General features: G+C 39.3%; 1 long non-coding RNA gene across 1 annotated transcript in view; it reads left to right on the top strand.

The window, feature by feature from the left end:
* Positions 1 to 19,510, top strand: part of LOC136876362 (uncharacterized) — a 30,943-nt gene extending 11,433 nt beyond the window's left edge. The window contains exon 3 of the long non-coding RNA XR_010860578.2: positions 17,705 to 19,510. This is a non-coding gene — a long non-coding RNA (uncharacterized lncRNA). The remainder of the gene's footprint in view (positions 1 to 17,704) is intronic.
* The last annotated feature ends 347 nt before the right edge of the window (positions 19,511 to 19,857 follow it).

A 19,857-nucleotide genomic window follows, 5' to 3' on the forward strand; every position in this document is an offset into this window, starting at 1 on the left:
TGGGAAGGAAGCGGCTGTGGCCTTATTAAGGTATATCCCCAGCATTTGCATGGTGTGAAAATGGGAAACCACGGTAAACCATCTTCAGGGCTGCCGACAGTGGGGTTTCCTCTACTTCTCTAAGGCTCTGTTTATTATTATCTTAGGTAACATATCCTCCTCCATTCACTTCACATGATCCCTCTGCCGTAGACGGCTGACACTTACAGCTTCATCTATCCAACTTCGCCTTTTTCTCCTCATTTCCAGTACCATTTCTTCATTCTTCCCACCTCCTTGTATCAGCAATCATTATCGCTATGTTCATGTCTGTTACTTTTTATTTATAAATAAGATATCCTGAGTCCACCCAGATACCAATTTCGTACAGCAGAGTCAGTCTGAAAACAAACCGATATAAATATATTTTCCTCCGATAGTTCAGCAGCCCCTTGTTTGTATTCTTTGGTTATGTAAAATTGTAGAAAAAATCTGTAACGTTTTTATGTTTCATTTTTAGTAACGCTCTAAATCGGAGTTATTTTAAATTGTACAGGTATGTACTTAGTGTCAATATTTTCCAAATTTACTCGAGTTACTACGGCTAGAATTTGAAATTTCACTTGCGTTTCAAAATGATGAATTAAAAATTTACCGGAAGTCGAAAATTTGAATTTCTACTAGACTTCCGAGAACCTTTGTAGCTTTTGGCGTTCTTGATGTTGCCCTATTATAAACCTGAGGTCAGTTAGGAGAGGTACTTTACTAGGAAATACTTTGGTGTAGGAAACTTCTACACAGACCGATATACTTTCACCACGTTTGGCAAAACACAGACTGTCAATATTCAGTCCGTATGAACAGTATATAAAATTGGTAACGCCCCAAACTGGCCAGTGGATCCAGGCGTGCCCGGTCCGTGGCGTAAAAATAACACCTAAATAAATGTTATATCTTGATTCTAAGTGATGGGGAACATATAAGTTAACGGAAATGGTAAGGGCGTAGTATACTATAAATGATGGGCAATTACGACGTAATATTGATAAAACTATATTAATTTAATAACATGAATTAAATTAATAATATCGCATTATAACAGCATATAAATACAGTTTATGATATTAAATTTTAATTCTGCAAAGAGTTAATCTTAAGGAAAGATACTCTGCATAGACACACTCCTTTAATGATATATTGAACTTGAATTAAATTATACAAGTATTATTACGGCTGTGAACTATTTTCAATATTTTCAGCTTCAGAATGAATACTCGTTATTCCATTTCCGCGTTCACCACGGTGGAATCCTAGCTTAATCTACCTAATTGTCTCAGGGGGAAATCCTAGAGATAAGAATAACATTACATAACAACCTATCTGTGTCGGTGCGACGTAAAGCAACTAGCAAAAAAAAAAAAAAAAAAAAAAAAAAAAACTATTACAACCTAAGTGAGTCAGTGAGTACACTACTTACAGCTCCCGCGGGAGTAAACATATAAACACATCATGAACAAATTACACATGAATGAAAACAAGAAAAATGCGTACATGCTCTCAAATTTTTACAAACACATTAAACATCCAAACTTTTCACACCAACACACATCACAAAAAGGAAATGGACTTAAATGCAATCACCGTTTCAACGTTGTTGCCTGAAATAAATGGTCATGACTACTCGTAATAAATAAATAAATAAATAAATAAATAAATAAATAAATAAATAAGTAAATAAATAAATAAATACGCACGCTCATATCCAGTACTACCGTTCGATCTTACCCGATATTGATACGGAATACTCCCCAAATGAACACAATTAAATAAATCACCATACCAAACAATCTCTAGGAACGTGGGTGAAATATAAACATAGACCGCACTAAACAACGACCCCCAATTCGTAGCTAACAATCCTTGTCGGAATTAGCCCTCGAAACGGAACCCAATTCTCCTCACACGCCGTTACATAATTCTGGGATTTCAGTTCCACACGAATAAATGGCTTTGGCCTACACGGATCCAGGTTCAATCGAAGATGCTGTAAAAGAAAAATAACTACCAAGGCAAGTCGATAAAACTTGCGTTCATCACGCTGGCATTTAACTGAAGAACAAACTTCCACATTATCACTGAATCAAAAAATCCATGCGTCCTGTATTTCACTTACATGACAATTAAATGTTGACAAACTTACAATATCCAATTCTCCTAATAATAACTTCGAGCGTATTATTAAGCTCATATTCGCGTGTACAATAAATACACAATCTCATTTCAAGTTATTTACTTCGATTAAATTTAAAATCCGGTGACTCTAATTATGCCACTATTGGCTCAACCTGCATTGATGAATACATGTAGCGAAATTTATTGAATATCATTACTAACGTTGGTGATCCTTTCCAAATTGTAAACTATTCAAACGAAAACTTGAAAATTAAATTAAACATATAAATAATATGCGGATTCAGGATAACTAAAATAATTTTCTACTAATTCCGTAATACGAAAACGAAGCCGAACTGGTTTAATGAAACTGAGAAGGACCTACGAGAATTCCAAACTACAGAAGAGATGCTTGTAGATGGATCTGCAAAGAAAATGACCAAAAATAAAATAAAGAACTTTCAGGATAGGGTGAAGCCCAAACGACTATACAGAATTTTTAAAGAAGAGAGGAAGGCAAGATCTGAAAGAATGAAAAAATACAGGGAGGACAGGAAAACACGACTCTCTAACCATTGATAGAGCTATCCTACCCCAAACAGAGTGAAATGGATAAGAATAAGAATATGTGGATTCAAATAGAGATCCAGTTGGTCGACACAAAATCATCCCTTCACTCGAAACTTAAGACTAAACTCTCATCATTAATCACATCATACACATTGAAAAAGTGACTAGGACACTCTCTGTCTAGGCAGCACGATCCTTCACAACAGCATGCACAATCACACTATACTATTTACACAAATCCATGATCCTTCCAGCATCTAACATACGCTCACAGCATGGTGGAATGAATATGCCCTTCTCATTCCTCAAGTTTGTTTATTGAATTTAAAATGAATCAATTACTTAAATGTATCCCCCTAATATTTACATTAACCCTAGATGACCACAGCATATCAAAAAAAAAAAACATAACCAGCAACGAAAGAAACTGAAATAGGAAATAAAATCAAGCCACTTGGTTTCTAAAACAAGATAACCTTAAGCACCGATACGTTAAATTATTTACAGATAAAAGTTGAATTATTTATTAATGAAAGTAACCTATGCGCTTGATAATTATGTATGAATATATTATTTAATAAATTGGATATGAGTATTTATTCCACCGGACAGAGTGGCTTAGACGGTTAAGGCGCTGGCCTTCTGATCCCAACTTGGCAGGTTTGATTTTGGCTCAGTTTGGTGGTATTTCAAGGTGTTAAAATACGTCAGCCTCGTGTCGTAGATTTACAGGCACGTAAATGAAATCCTGTGAAACTAATATCCGGCACCTAGGCGCCTCCGAAAACCGTAAAAATTAGGTAGTAAGACGTAAAACCAATAACAGTGTTATTTGTAGTACTCATTTCTGCTGCACAACATCCACCTTGGACCAGACTATGCCATCCTTTCAGTCATCACTACGGTAGTCTCACGATCCGTGACTGCTGATGTCCTTGGATACGCCACCTCTGCTGCTCCAGTTACCAGTCCACATCCCACGATGTCTTTACTCTTCTGTCACGTGAGCTTTCACGAACATCAGAACACAGTTATTCACTATAGCTGATATGGATTTACGCTGTTCACTTATATAACCATTTATACGCACTACAGCCTGTTACACACGGTCAGGGTTTACTCCACCTTCATCTCTTAGGCCAGTGACCTAGTTTCTTTCCTTACCACTCGAACAAGTCTATTCATTTAAATGACACGCGACTGACTCGTATGTTTCTGTTACAAAATTGTTCGACCCTAATTTGCATAGTGCGATTTCAGCTAAACGGGTCGTGGAATCTCTGATCGCACAGTTCGAATTCTTCGTAAAATTTTCATGAACTTTCAATATCTCTATTTTCCATGAGACTTGAATATATTTCAGAACGTTCAGTCATTAGTCAGTATCCGGCCTCTTAGAGTAGAAGGCATTTAAAGTTCTCAAGTCTTCGAATAACGAATAACGAATAACGTCTCGAACCCATGGTAAAAATGTCCTGAAACTCACTGGGTAAGCGAACTCTCCCGGAAAACATCCCTGCACCTCTCCAATGATCAACAGTATAAAGACACTCTTAAAATCCTTGGTATAAGGAAGATCCATAAAATAAAGGACACTCCTATGATTTACAGAATAAAGACGCTCTCTCTCGCCTCGGGAGAGCCGTTTTATTAAATTCTTTCTTTTCTTCATCATCATGCTCAATCAGAGCACTGATCATCTTCTGGTCTTGATTTTGTCTGCACAAATCATAATGATCCTGCGTATTTCTAGCCTCGAACAGAGTGACGTTGTATGCAACCCTTAGCGATTTAAGCAAATATACCCTTTGTCTGATGAGGCTTTTCCTCTTGCTTCAAAATAGCCCCAATTAGGTCATGCTTCGCTCGAACAGTAGCTTCAAGCATTCTTTTCTCGTTATAAATATACACGGCCCTAATCCTCTCCGTAGACAATTGGTGTCTGTCGTGTCCGGGCCACTTAAAATATTATGCCACACAATAAAATTATGAGGGCATTATTACATATTGGAAATTTATCATAGAACTGGCCATGTTAATCGGCATGAGCACATGAAACGGGATCAATATATCGGTTATCGCCTTCATATTTAAAAACATATGCCATTGCAATGCTCACATAACTATCTTACCTGATCTGCGATCTTTGCAAATAATTTCGTAAATAATATATTTTCCAGTCTATATTTTGAAACGAAATAGACAAGTGACGCATCCTTCTGAGAATGTTTATGCAAAACTTCATGAAATTCCACCCTTTGATTTAGACGTGATGTCCTGTCGTTTCAAAGTCATCTCTTGTATTAGTGCTCATTACTTCCATGAAAACCTGCATTTATGCAAGGAGAATCGAAAATTTGAAGGAATGGGTTTGGGATAGATCGAATAAATCTACAAGCGTTTTAGGTGTGATTATTTCTTAGGGTACTGGCGAAATAAACCAGCTTCGCTTAATAATATATTGGCTTACACATGTTAAAAACTGTAAAGGATAGATCTATCGTATGAGAAATATGGCACATGCGGTACAGGTTCTACAGTAATATTCACACATAGGCCTAATTAATATTAAGACAAATAAGACCTTAGAGTAGTCGCAGTCAGTATCCAGTATTCGGGAGATAGTAGATTCGAATCCCACTGTCGGCAGCTCTGAAGATGGTTTTCCGTGGTTTCCCATTTTCACACCAGGCGAATGGTGGGGCTGTACCTTAATTAAGGCCACGGACGATTCATTCCCACTTCTAGACCTTTCCTGTCACATCGTCGCCATAAGACCTGTCTGTGTCGGAGCGACGTAAAGCAACTTGTGTGTGTGTTAGAGTAGTCGAAACTTGACCACCGAATAAAAAATTGAAACGATTCTTCATGGATGTCAGCAACTCTTCGTTTTGAATTAATTAGAACTGAAATCTCCTCAAAGAAGTACATTCATATTAAACTTGACTTTGTACTCGTAGTCGGTCCTGCCCGCGGGAGAGTGCCTGTGTCAGAAATTTTCTGACATTGCTGAGCGACGAATTAGGATGTATGTAAGTCGGTAACAACATGAGTTTCAAATATGAAGAAACATTGATATTAACCATGCATAAGTCCCCGGCAAGTGGATCAGTGTTCACCATTCTATATGAAAATGGAGCTTTTTTATTGGTTAATCACAATTTTTATCGCATGTAGCATTATTATTCAAAAGCCCCTTTGCGTCCTAATGCTAAGTGACATATACTCACGTGTAGAATATATAATTATGCACGAGATAATATAACAATCACGCCAGCTGATGACGTCATCACAGCGCAGCGACGAAAAGCAAAGTGGCACTGATTGCATCGCCATTTTGTTTTAGTGTCGGCTGTAGCATAGGACTGAGTGAACGTACTTCCATGATAGTGAGGTCAGTCGATTTATCTCGATGTCGTAAATCATAACGATGCTCTTCCATGAACTTCGTCTTGGCTTTTTGACCGACAATCTTTGTTCGACTGAACTCCATTACTTTTATTTTGGACTTGTTTATTTTCACCTTGTACTCCATCCCAAAGTCACTGTCCATACCATTCAGCAATTTATCCAGATCTTCTGCAAACTCAGGTAAAATAACCACATCATCGGTAAATTTCAGAATTGTTATTTTCTCTCATAGGATTATGATTTCCTTTCCAAATTCCTCTTTACCGACTATTTCTCCTCAAATAACTCTTCAAATAAAATCTCGATACATCTAAATATATCCACTTAGTCCCATGTTACAGCCGTCGAGACTTTCCAGATATCAAGAATCGATAGCAAAATGATGGTGCGCCCCACTCCGTCCCACCTATGACATCACGTTACATACTTAGTGAAATAACTTCTTTGATTCTTTAAATACCATATGGTGTAATTTAACTTTCTATGTCAAGGATAGTTTTTGAGCAGGAACGCAAAACTCTATCCCCTGATTTCGTTACCATCAGATTCTCCTTAATGCAGAAGAATACTTTCTCTAAGTTTGTTAGAGAAGTAATATAATGAACGATAAATTAATTTGTAGTATATTGTGTAAATAAGAAGTTTACTCTTTCTTGTTCAATGTATATCGCTACTTCTGACTTCCACCAATTTCAAGGCTATTAATAGATCAAAGCACCTCGCTGCATCTCCTTCACTTGACGGATATTATCATTTGTAATCTGCAAAACATGATACCTCGAAGGGCCATGAGTGTCATGACACATAAGTCTTCCTTCTATCCTCGTGTGACAAGAGGATCGTGTATCAGCGGCGTTGTCCCCGTTTGAAGTTCAGTAATATGTCGGTCTGAAAGATTGGTGTCCGTAGTAACGCATGCCACAGTAACGTTAGTAATCCACGAAGTCTCATGGTGGTGATTTCAGCAATTGGTAATACCGAGTGTTCTCTGGGGCGATTCCTTTCTCTATTTGGACGTTTAATGTTCATTATTTTTATTTGTTTGTAATTACTCTCTTCCCTCACCAATTCGAATCAGCATCGTTTCATCCGCGATTCTATCTACCCATCTCACCTTCAGCATTATTCTGTAATACTACATTTCAAAAGCTAATGTTATATTTTTGCCTGCTGCCATTTCTTGATGGATACAGTACTTTCGTATCCATCTCTTGGCACAGGCCAGAGTAAAGTGTAGCTTCCACCGTAGTCCCTGTCTCATCCATGGCTGTGATAATATGGAAGCTGCTGGGGTATGGGTGGTGCTGAGTAATGACATTCAGAGCACGACTAGTGCATCTGAGTGTTATGAAAGGTGTTGCTCATAGGGTCAGTCCTGCTGCAATAACACTTTCTGACCCAGTGAGGAAAGCAATGGCAAACTACCTCACTCCTCGTCTTGCCTAGTACGCCTCATTTTGGTGCTGCCATTGGTTTTTGCGGTTTCCTTATAACCGCATAACTTTTGGTGGTGCTATTTGAGGATCCAACCAGCCTCTGGGCTGATGACCTAACAGACAGACAATATTATCTTACTTTCTGAGCTATTTATTGTGTATGTTTCACTTCTATACAGTACCAGGCTCCAGAGAAAAGTCTTCTAAAACATCTTGCTAATTCCTATATCAATGTTTGAGGTGAGTAAGAAAGGCCTTCCTTGCTTGTGCTAGTTATTCCACTACACTAGTAACAATATTCATTTATTTCCTTTAAGACTTCATTTCCTAATCTACTATTTTCTGCATCATCTGACTTCGTTCGTTTGCACTCTATTATTTTTCTTTTTGACATTTATTTTCATCCCGTACTCCTTACCCAAGACTGTGTCCATACTATTCGCAAATCTTTCCGGATCTTCTGAAGACTCAGATAAAATAACAATTATCATCGGCAAATCTCAGAGATTTTATTTTCTGTCGCTCGATTGTGATTCATTTTTCAAATTCCCCTTTGATTTCTTTGCCACTTGTTCTATATAAATACTGAAAAGGAGAGGTGAAAAACTGCAACCTTGTGGATTGTTGCTTCTTTTTCATTTAAAATAAATTCCAATATCACATATCAAAATGTAAACTGAGGCTGAGTGTATGGTCAAAGAATACAGGAAGACAAAATTAAAAGGAAAAGGAAATTCCTTTCTATCCATTATCTGGTCTGTGCCTTTCCCATCCTGTTCTCTATATTCAGACTGCGGAAACCTTCAAACCTCCGTGAACGTCGACTTACCTTATCCATCTGTTTCCAGGAAGTCCACACTCTGTCAAATGTTAACTTACAATATGTTTCTTTGGAGGACATACGTGGTCGAAAACGGCACACAGACAGCGTTATCAATAGCTGTACAGAGTATTCGTACAGTCTGCCGTAGTCATGCATGTATGTATGTTCAGTCCGTCAGCGATTCCTCTGGTGGGATCCTCAATCAACAGCTCTGCCATCAGCTGTCATAGATGGCCTAGGCATCACTGAAGAGGTGTACTAGGGAAATGAGGAGTGAGGTAGTTTCCCGTTGCTTTCCTCACCGAGCCAGATTAGCTATTACATATCAGTCTGCCAAGCCCACTGAAATGCATACACCAACCGACCCTATGAGCAACATTTTCACACCATTTATAGCAGGGACTGGCTGCATAAGGATTGGCATTACTAGCATCGCTCATACCTCAGTCACTTTCATATTGTCAAAGATAAGACAAAGAAAGTAACAAAATTGATGTAGCCCATACCAGAAGACATAGTGCACTGTAAACACTAGGTCCTGCCAGCAAAGGCATTGCCGTAGTCATAGCTACCATAAATCATTATTAATTATAACTTCAAGTGTGAAACGTGGGGTTTATATATATATTGGCAGAACATACCGTGATTTACGAGCCGACAGTTAACGATGTCACCGACTTCTATTAGTATCCTTCGTTGACGTGTAATTTTTAAGCTGTTACTTTCGCACACTTTGATGCCCAGCCTACATTATCAGGACCTACCAAGAACCACACACTACTACAGCTTAATCCAAGACCACGTCCAAGTTCGTCGTACTCACCTACAGCAGCAGCTAGAACAGCGATCTTGTTTCGGTTGTTTGTCGCAGTTCAGCGTACAATATCTCAGCTGCGGTAGCATTTCTGTGACATTCGTGGTGAATTCAAATAATATCTAGTTTTACTTCATTACTGAAGACCAGTATATCTTCTGGACGAAATCAAATAGAGCAAAAAACACTAAACCATGGTTCAATGAATCAATACGGAAAAGTAATATTTGAAACGAGTCCGCCTCTGTGGTGTAGTGGATAGTGTGATTAGCTGCCACCCCCGGAGGCCCGGGTTCGATTCCCGGCTCTGCCACGAAATTTGAAAAGTGGTATGAGGGCTGGAACGGGGTCCACTCAGCCTCGGGAGGTCAACTGAGTAGAGGTGGGTTCGATTCCCACCTCAGCCATTCTGGAAGTGGTTTTCCGTGGTTTCCCACTTCTCCTCCAGGCGAATGCCGGGATGGTACCTAACATAAGGCCACGGCCGCTTCCTTCCCTCTTCCTTGCCTATCCCTTCCAATCTTCCCATCTCTCCACAAGGCCCCTGTTCAGCATAGCAGGTGAGGCCGCCTGGGCGAGGTACTGGTCATTCTCCCCAGTTGTATCCCCGACCAAGAGTCTGAAGCTCCAGGACACTGCCCTTGAGGCGGTAGAGGTGGGATCCCTCGCTGTGTCCGAGGGAAAAGCCGACCCTGGAGGGTAAACAGATGATGATGATGATGATGATGATGATGATGATGATGAATATTTGAAACGTACGTAAAATGAGTTACAGTAAGTATAATTTCCCTGTTTCATACTGGCAGCAATACAGCAGATCAGATCAGAAGACACTAGTAGGCTACGCCGGGCAGTAGAACGTGCTTTACTGATATTGGTTTGTTTATTGCAGGCTTCAGAGACATGGCAAGCAACCCTTGCTCTGAGCATTGTACTGCTCCCATTGCATAACATGAGAAACCGTGACTCCGTCACCACCCTTTATAAGTCTACATATTTTAGGAGGTATGAGGCTTAGAAAAGTGAAACGAAGTCTGTTATCACTAATATGTACCCCCACTTTTTAGTTCACTAGAAATAATAGATATGTTCCATTTCAAAACTTTGTGTCGGAAGTTATAATTGTTTAATTTTCTGTGTGATGCCCTGATATGGGTATAGTTGGGGACAAAACATGACGGCCTTAGTTCCTAGAAGCGAGCTGGAAGCCAGTAGTCAATCACACCCTGCACCCTGCTGAGTTAACGAGTTCCAAGTGATCCTAGTTTGTTTTGGAGAGGCTGCCAAACCACTTTCTTCCTCACTCTCTGTAGTATTTATCCTTTCTTCGTGTAGAGTGCAGTAGCCGATTTGGCAACTCGGGCTGCAGTAGAGGTAGTAAATCCTATTAAGTCGCTAATAACACCGAGCTGCCGCTGGAAAGTAGTGGTGTGAGGCGAGGTCGTCATGATTTGTCCCCAACTATACTTGCTGCAAAACTATATTTTTCACATTCTGTTTCATTTCGTAAATATCTGAGATCGTAGAGTTACCTGAGGCATTCTGTATATCATAACACCACGAACTACAGCAAACGAATGGTCTTAATTGCCATTTGTATTTCAGTTCCAATACAGATTGTAGCCTGTATTTCTGAGTATCTGTTGATATCATGATCTTAGCTGCAATGTCTCAATTTTACGTGCAATCTTAGTCAAAGGAAGATGACGTTTCATGTCAACATTTCCACATGGATTGGCCAGGATTTCGAACACAGCCGCCTTGATAATAGTAACAATCACATGGTCTCAGCTACCGAATGAGGCCATTTTGGTTTAACGCCAATTAGGCTGCCTGTGTGTCAATTTAGACAATCAGTTTTCCTCTATCAGATTCCAGAGAATGGAATCTCTGTGATGTTATCTATGGCTGAATTTGAATTTATTTTCTAGGCTAGACATCAAATGTGCCATTAGAGATATTTTACATGGCGTCGTATGACTTAAGTATCGAATGAACTTCCTTTTTCGTCCTCCAAATATTCGAGTACCTCTGCCGGGTTTGAACTCGAGATTTTGAAATCCACTGATCGACACTCTACGATTGATTAACAGATTAAGCCCACTTCCATAGTGAGAGGTAAGTGACAATGTCACAAGTCTACCACGCCCTCGATTAAAGAATGAATAGTTAACGTCATGTTATTACTTGATTCTGATGTGCACTAGTTGTTATTTGCTCGAAACTCGTTCATAAATCTATTTTGTCAAATCCTCTGTATATCTGACGAGTTTGATTTGATATTACCATTAAGGAATATTGTATGGCCGCATATGACGATTGAAAGCTTTTTAATTTGATGTCAACCGGGCAACTTTCCCACGACTGCTCTTTTCATGCGGGTCGAACTATATACAGAAGGTCTCAAACGCAGATTACATGGAAGAATTTTGCCGGATGGACAACGGAGTTATCCCTTTCAAGAGCTAATACATAAATAATTTTGTAGCTTATGCTAGAAAATATCACGAACCAATTTTCCAAGTGCTGTAGTATTTCGTTTCTTTTTTCGAGTTTTGTACATTTTTTATATATATTTTCGCACTGTTTCCCATTAAATGTCTCATGCATGAAGATTTCAGTGGCTATGATCATTCTGTCGTAAACTTAACTCAGTGATGTTCTGTTCCCTTGTGTGCAATAAGCCTACAAACCAAAATTCTGCGTGGGGAACACCAGGTGATGGTAACTTCTACTATTCCGTTCAATTGCTGTTATCATTAGTATTTTGGAAATGAGACATAGCTCTCATAGTGCATTGGCACTGCTGGTGGCTTCAAGTAGCCTATGCAGTGGCCTCCACGGTATGCACTAGCCTTGCGTCTTGGGTGGTGTGCTAAGTCCCAACTGATGAGCCTAACTTAGCACACGAGGGCGAAACGCAGGCAACCAAGAATGAGTTAGCTGGAAAATTTATAATGTCCAATAACGGACCATTATATTGGTATTATAAATTTACTCATTCGGGACAAATATTTTAAATTCCCTTTGGGAATCAACATCTGTATTATCTTAGTATTTTAGTCCAAAAAAGTGGGGATAATGTTTAGGTAATACCTCGTAATGATCAAGCGATTCTTTTGACATCACTAGAGATAATACTTAAGTTATTATCGACATACTAGTATTTCCTTAGACGAGTTTATACCCCACATGCCACAATCTCGTATCCTCAGTTTTCCTGTCTTCAACATTCTACTGATTTTATCTGGCATTGAACCAACGATCACAGCTTTTTCTTCTTTTAGTCTTGCTGATTATAAATCCAGTGAATCTTTGGAAAACATCAGAGTCCAGATACTCTTACCGAGAAGTACTTTCTCGAGTATAACATAAATATACAACCCGAGCCGTGATAAAGAGACACAGACGACTTGTAATAAGGGAAGCTTAGCGCAGCTCTGTCTTGAGTAATTGATGTTTCCGCGCTGGCGAACGTAGATTGAAAAGTGCACAGGGAATGTGTATTAAAACAAAATGTACGGAACTGAAGACATTTATGGAGAAATATTCACACTTGCTTCCGGACGGGATTATATTAAGGACACCTTTCATAAAATAAGACTCGAATGGTAGACTAGGCGTCTTTATCAACTTGCATCTCGATGACCTGGTCACAGTTTCTTGTTTACGAAGGAAGGGCAGTGGTGACGCTGGGAAATGTCGAATACTGTCACAAAGCAAGTGCGAGCTGCATAGCGGAATCAGTAGAAGCGCGCTCGGTTCACACGGAAAGACTTCGGTTCGAATCCCTGTCAGAAAATCGGAAAGTAGAAAGAGCATTTCCAATTGTTGGGAGGAACATGGTCCTGAGGTTTACTCAGACTACAGCATAAAATCAGTACCAGATTAATTCCTGTGGAAAAAGATGAATGGACACAGGGCTAACCGTATTATCACGTTTTGCGCGAGGTTACGAACAGTACAAGCCTTCCAGGTTTAATTCCACCAAGGACCTTCCCGGGTTGTACATAGATAGCTTTCCTTTTTATTTTATCTTAATGGAATGTTCCAATTGTTGAGTATTTTAACTAGCATTTCAGTCTATTAATCTTAGCTTAATAAGAATAAATTAACAATAACGAGTTACACAACTTTCCACAAATCTACTAGTAAAGTCTGTTTGGATAAAAATTTATCTTTCTACAATTAGCCTAATTATGGATGAATTACTTACAAGAAGCAACTAAGCTGAGGCAATTTTTAATAGGAATACTCTTACCATAGATATCTTGAATAGCTTAAAATATAAAGTCTTTTGAAGGGTACTTACCATGTAATAAACCTAAATGATCCTGACCCAGTATTTTGGCATGTTACAAGAAAGAATAGAGCCTTCGTGGCCGTGGCTCAGACGGCAGCGCGTCGGCTTCTCACCGCTGGGTTCCGTGGTTCAAATCCCGGTCACTCCATGTGAGATTTGTGCTGGACAAAGGGGAGGCGGGACAGTTTTTTCTCCGGGTACTCCGGTTTTCCCTGTCATCTTTCATTCCAGCAACACTCTCCATTCTCATTTCATAGCATCTATCACTCATTGATATAAATCACTTTGGGAGTGGCGACCCCATCGTAATAACAGCCTATATCTGATTCATTCATTACATCCCTGACCCGGTCAAAGACTGGAAAACAGGTTGTAGGTTTTCATCAAGTTTACTATCGGTACTCGGTGTCTGTCAAACGTGAGGATAGTATTTTCTGAACTTTCCCTACATTTTGGCCAAACTATGGGATAGAGTAATATTATCAGTTCACCGCCATACCGCTTAACTCATAAGTATACACTACTACAGACGTTACAGTAACATAATTGACCACGGATCGCTCGCAGAAAATAACACCCAGCGATGTCATTTAGAGATAACCTGTGTTACAAGTGCGACAAAATATTATTTGTTGCATATTAAGGGCACATAGTCCACCTGGTGGCGATGATCGTTAAGGCGTTGAAATCTATATGGTCTGACACCGAGGTTGGCCGGTTCGAGTCCCATCAGAATGTTGGCCGGCAAAGTAGGGGAATTGGTGGCACACAATTTATAATCACTAGATTGCGTGCCAAGTGCCTAGATTAAATTTCACACCTCTCCGCAGTGCTTATATGGAGCGAGAGCATATGACGCTGTTGGTGGTGATTGGTCCGTCCGATGGGAACGTTAAGCCTTGAGCAGACCCCTTGATGTAATTCGACAGAAGTAGACTAGGTACCGACACCGGATTTGACCCTCTCCCCACCTCGTCATCATCATCATCAACAACATCATCGCCACATCCGTATGCGCAGGTCGCCTATGGAAGTCAAATAGAAAGACCTACACCAGGCGAGCCGAACACGTTCTGGGATATTCCCTTCGCTAAAAGCTATACGATAAATAAATAAATAAATAAATAAATAAATAAATAAATAAATAAATAAATAAATAAATAAATAAATAAATAAATAAATAAATAAATAAATAAATAAATAAATATTAAGTAGTATTCTTCCAGTAGTCCGCCTCTGTGGTGTAGTGGTTAGCGTGATTAGCTGCCACCCCCGGAGGTCCGGGTTCGATTCCCGGCTCTGCCACGAAATTTGAAAAGTGGTACGAGGGCTGGAACGAGGTCCACTCAGCCTCGGGAGGTCAACTGAGTAGAGGTGGGTTCGATTCCCACCTCAGCCATCCTGGAAGTGGTTTTCCGTGGTTTCCCACTTCTCCTCCAGGCGAATGCCGGGATGGTACCTTACTTAAGGCCACGGCCGCTTCCTTCCCTCTTCCTTGCCTATCCCTTCCAATCTTCCCATCCCTCCACAAGGCCCCTGTTCAGCATAGCAGGTGAGGCCGCCTGGGCGAGGTACTGGTCATACTCCTCAGTTGTGTTCCCGACCAAGAGTCTGAAGCTCCAGGACACTGCCCTTGAGGCGGTAGAGGTGGGATCCCTCGCTGAGTCCGAGGGAAAAACCGAACCTGGAGGGTAAACAGATGATGATGATGATGATGATGATGATGATTCTTCCAGTATAGGGGGTCTCCTAAAGAATACGAGGCATCGTATACTAAGGAAGCATATAGCATCAACCTTAGGCATCAAACGATCTGAGGTCTACGAGAAGTCCACTGCGTTCAACGAGTACAACGTTTGAGTCGTTGGCTGAATGGTCAGCGTACTGGCCTTCGGTTCAGAGGGTCCCGGGTTCGATTCCCGGCAGGGTCGGGGATTTTAACCTTAATTGGTTAATTCCAGTGGCCCAGGGGCTAGGTGTTTGTGTTGTCCCCAACATCCCTGCAACTCACACACCACACATAACACTATCCTCCACCACAATAACACGCAGTTACATACAAATGGCAGATGCCACCCACCCTCATCGGGGGGGTCTGCCTTACAAAGGCTGCACTCGGCTAGAAATAGCCACACGCAATTAATTAACGAGTACAACTCTAGCTCCTTAACGCTGACATGCTCATCCTAGTGTTATTTGGGTGGATACGAATATCCACGAGAGTTTTATTATTAGGTTCCCGAAATTAAAAAAGAAAAAGATACTAACAATATGGACAACAGATAAATTATCAAATTTTGTAACAATTAACGAAATTTCCACCCATTTAAGTATACGGTCTATATCTCTTATCTTCCACAATCTTGGTCTAATAGTGAACCAAAATTACTTCTAGACCTTTCTCATCAACTGATGTATATCAGCACGTGTCACAAAACTTCTCAATAGTTTTATATAGTGAATACAATGTATATTTAAGAGTTACAAGATTAGTTGTTCAAGTATTTATGTTATTACAAGAGTCATGTATTTTTTCCGACTCGTTTGCTGAATGGCCAGCGTACTGCCCTTCGGTTCAGAGGGTCCAGGGTTCGATATCCGGCCGGGTCAGGTATTTTAATCGTTTCTGAATAATTCTTCTGGCCCAGGGACGGGGTTTGTGTCCGTCTCTACACTCTCCTCTTCATATTCAGACAACATACCACACTACTAACCACCATAGAAACATGCATATAGGGTTGGTGTCAAGAAGGGCATCTGGCCGTAAAACGGGACCAAATCTACATGTGCGGCGCAGTTCGTACCCGCGACCCTACAGTTGTGAGGAAAAGTGGTAGGAAAGGAAGAAGAATAGTCTAGTTAATTATTTTATAAGAAAGAGAGTCCTGTAAATATGTAAACAACTTAATGACTTTATAAATACTAAAACTAATAATAATAATGGTCCGGCTCAATGGCTAATGGTTAGCGTGCTGGCCTTTGGTCAGAGGGGTCCCGGGTTCGATTACCGGCAGGGTCTGGAAGTTTAACCATCATTTGTTAATTTCCCTGGCACGGGGGCTGGGTGTATGTATTGTCTTCATCATCATTTCATCCTCATCATGACGCGCAGGTCGCCTACGGGAGTAAAATCAAAAGACCTGCGCCTGGTGAGCCAAACCTGTCCTGGGAACCCCCGGCACTAAAAGACATACGCCATTTAATTTCATTTCATAATAATAATAATAATAATAATAATAATAATAATAATAATAATAATAATAATAATAATATATTTATCTCCAAAGGCTAACTGAGTCCATGAGAAAACGGAGACTTAAATTCTATGGGCATTTATTTAGAATGGATGAGAAGAGACTAACGAAAAGGATTTTCACAATACTAGACAGCAGACCTAAAGTGTCGGACAAATGGTTCAGGGAGGTGAGAAAGGATCTCAGACAGGTGGGACTAAATTCGGAAGACATCTCAAACCGAACAAAGTTTAGGTCAGTGATCGACAGATTTCAGGGATTCCATGACGAACCAAAACTTAACCGTGGGTGGACGGACGAAAGAAGACAGGCTGCCAGAGAGAGGATGCTGAAGTTCTGGGCTGTGAGGAAGGCTTCCAGAAACATGTAATTGTTATCTAACGTGGTCTCTAATGGCCGTAAACGAATATATATATATATATATATATATATATATATATATCCAATATCTAGAACAAGTGAAAATATATTGACAGTTGTACCTTCATTTGTAGTCAAGTTAATATTTTCCTACAAACATATGATTTATGTCATCACAGAATAGTAAATCATTATCTTACATTTCACTGTATCTAAAATGGCAGCCATCATAACAAACAACTACAACCTCAAAGACCTTGCCATTGTAGAACTCCTGGTAGAATTAAGGGGAACAATTCGGAGATTATTCTTTGACTTTTGTGTCTACTTCGATATAAGTAAACATTTAAGTTATATAGTCAGATTGGTCCTAAAGGAATACCCTCAGATTCTTAGAGATCATTTGCACAATCATTACGAGTAGAATATTTAAATCAGATTCTAAATATTTATTTTGTAACATTATAAATCATGTGATTTCATTAAGATATTTATTGCGTGGTATAACTAGTGTTAAGTAGACTTACAGCCTAAAAGCTGAGAAGTAATTAAATTAAAATTGTCTCTTCTATTCTTTTTCAGAAATGAACCAGAAAAACATATTTTAAGGTCAGCATCGTCGCTTAGGAACGTTAATACTGGAAACAATGTACCAGCAGATTACAGGTCAAATGGATCAACGTCATAATATAAGGTTATCTGTCTTCAGGCATCGTGTTTACAGAATGAAGAATGGTAGCTCACTCATACCTGTGTATATTACTTTCTACGTGCTTAAGTAAGGAGGTTAGGAGAATTCTGCCACAGCGTCTACACTTTGAAGACCATCAGGAGGTACCTACTCCTCTGCTGCGTAGTTAACACACACTAGCATTCGTTATCACCTATAACCCATCCTGCTAAGACTATTCGGTAACATAACACTGAAATCAGGGAACATAACGCCCTATAGCTACGAAGGTTGCTTACCAGCAGAATTTTACTCCCAGTGGTTCAACAGTACCGACACAAGAAGTGCGATCATTTGTCCTCATTAGCACACATGGATATACACATTTATCATCAAATACATTCTACGATATTTTGGTTTAAACATTATTTAGATAATGCTAGCTAGGATTGATTGGCAGCGATTGGTTCTTTTCCAAAGGATCTAGTTTTGGAAGTTGGGAATATCAAGCTCAGTACCACCAGATACCAGATAGCAAATAATGACCAAGACGATGTTGTCGACGAAGGTGACCACTTGTTCTGAAGGTAAATATAACTTATAGGTTAGAACTTGAAGTTCTGTACATCATCATCATAAATAAAATTTGAAAAGATACCTTGAGTTACTTAGTTTTCTTTCATATAACACACTATAACAAGCTGTAATTGTGGAACTTTTGTTTTAAAGGTTAATTACACGTACATTAGCAAGAGAAACAATGTATTGTCATCAGGCAGTGAATCATATGTACGTAATTTTGAAATTACTTCAGAAAAATTAAGCACAGTATAGTGTATTTCTAGGAAAACAATGATGACTACATTTAAACACAGTAAATTTAGCAACGCTAATACGAAGGAGCCTAATATTGATTACATGAAAAGGAACTAAATTACGGAAGAAGTAAGTATGAAACGTAGTGAATGACGTGCAAACTACAGGAGGCTTTGCGTACATGGAGATATTTTGTTAGTAATATTGTCATTGTTGCCGTAGTAACAAGCTCTCTACGCTAGGTGGCATTTACTTGTTATTGCGACACAAACTCTATCCTTATGCTACATTTTACAAATTAGCAGTAATAAAAGTTACTAAGGTTAGGTAATTTTATTGTCTGACTGATTTCAATACGGAACTCATTTCATTAAATGATACCAAAGGTCCAAATCTGAATGTTACAGTCCTCTTCTCTCATTAATATGAAGGAGTAACTTGAAAGATTCTCAAACTTCCAATCTGACTGATACTAGCAAGTATGAAATATAATTAATTTAAGATCAATCTTGTTTTTATATATTTTGGTTGGCATAAACAAACTATTGAAGTACGGGGGGTATATTTTGCTGGTTGCGCTCTTTAAAAATGTTATATTCCATAACCTACCATATTTCATGTCCATCTAAATCCGTTCGCTATCTCTTACCTCTCGAACATAGTACAGAAATTCGTCCCCCTGCAAAGGCTGAAAACGGGCTAGGCCAGAATGTTTTTGTTATGACTTCCCGACATCTACTTAATAATTTTACATGAATCGGACGTTAATGACATACCTTTGTTTATTGTGTAGGGTAAGCACATAGATGGCAGATAGTGTGTGGCGATGTTCACAGGGTCTTGGCGCCGTGCTACTGTTCCGTTTTGGAATTCAAACTTCGCAATAAATGTTACAAATAATATCATAGTAGTTTTACTTCAAACCTGACATATCTGATGGGTAAGTCATTATTTTCTCTTAGTTTAAAATCTCTCTTTGGACCTTCTCCATTTCCACCTCTGATTAGTCTTAATAAGAGGTGGTTGACCAGTTGTACTTCTTATTAAAACAATAATCACCACCACCACCACCACCTCTCGATGAGCTAAACAATCACTTTGCTAGGTAAGTGCTAAAACTATAACAACAATTAGTGCAAACTATCATCACTTGTTTGCTAAGGCAACAACCACAGGATCGTCTGAAATCTAAACCCAGAATAGTTACATAGGCCTATTACAAATTAAGAAAAGGGACACTCTCGATTAA

The sequence above is a fragment of the Anabrus simplex genome, chromosome 1 (assembly GCF_040414725.1).
Source record: "Anabrus simplex isolate iqAnaSimp1 chromosome 1, ASM4041472v1, whole genome shotgun sequence".
Classification (NCBI taxonomy): Eukaryota; Metazoa; Arthropoda; class Insecta; order Orthoptera; family Tettigoniidae; genus Anabrus; species Anabrus simplex.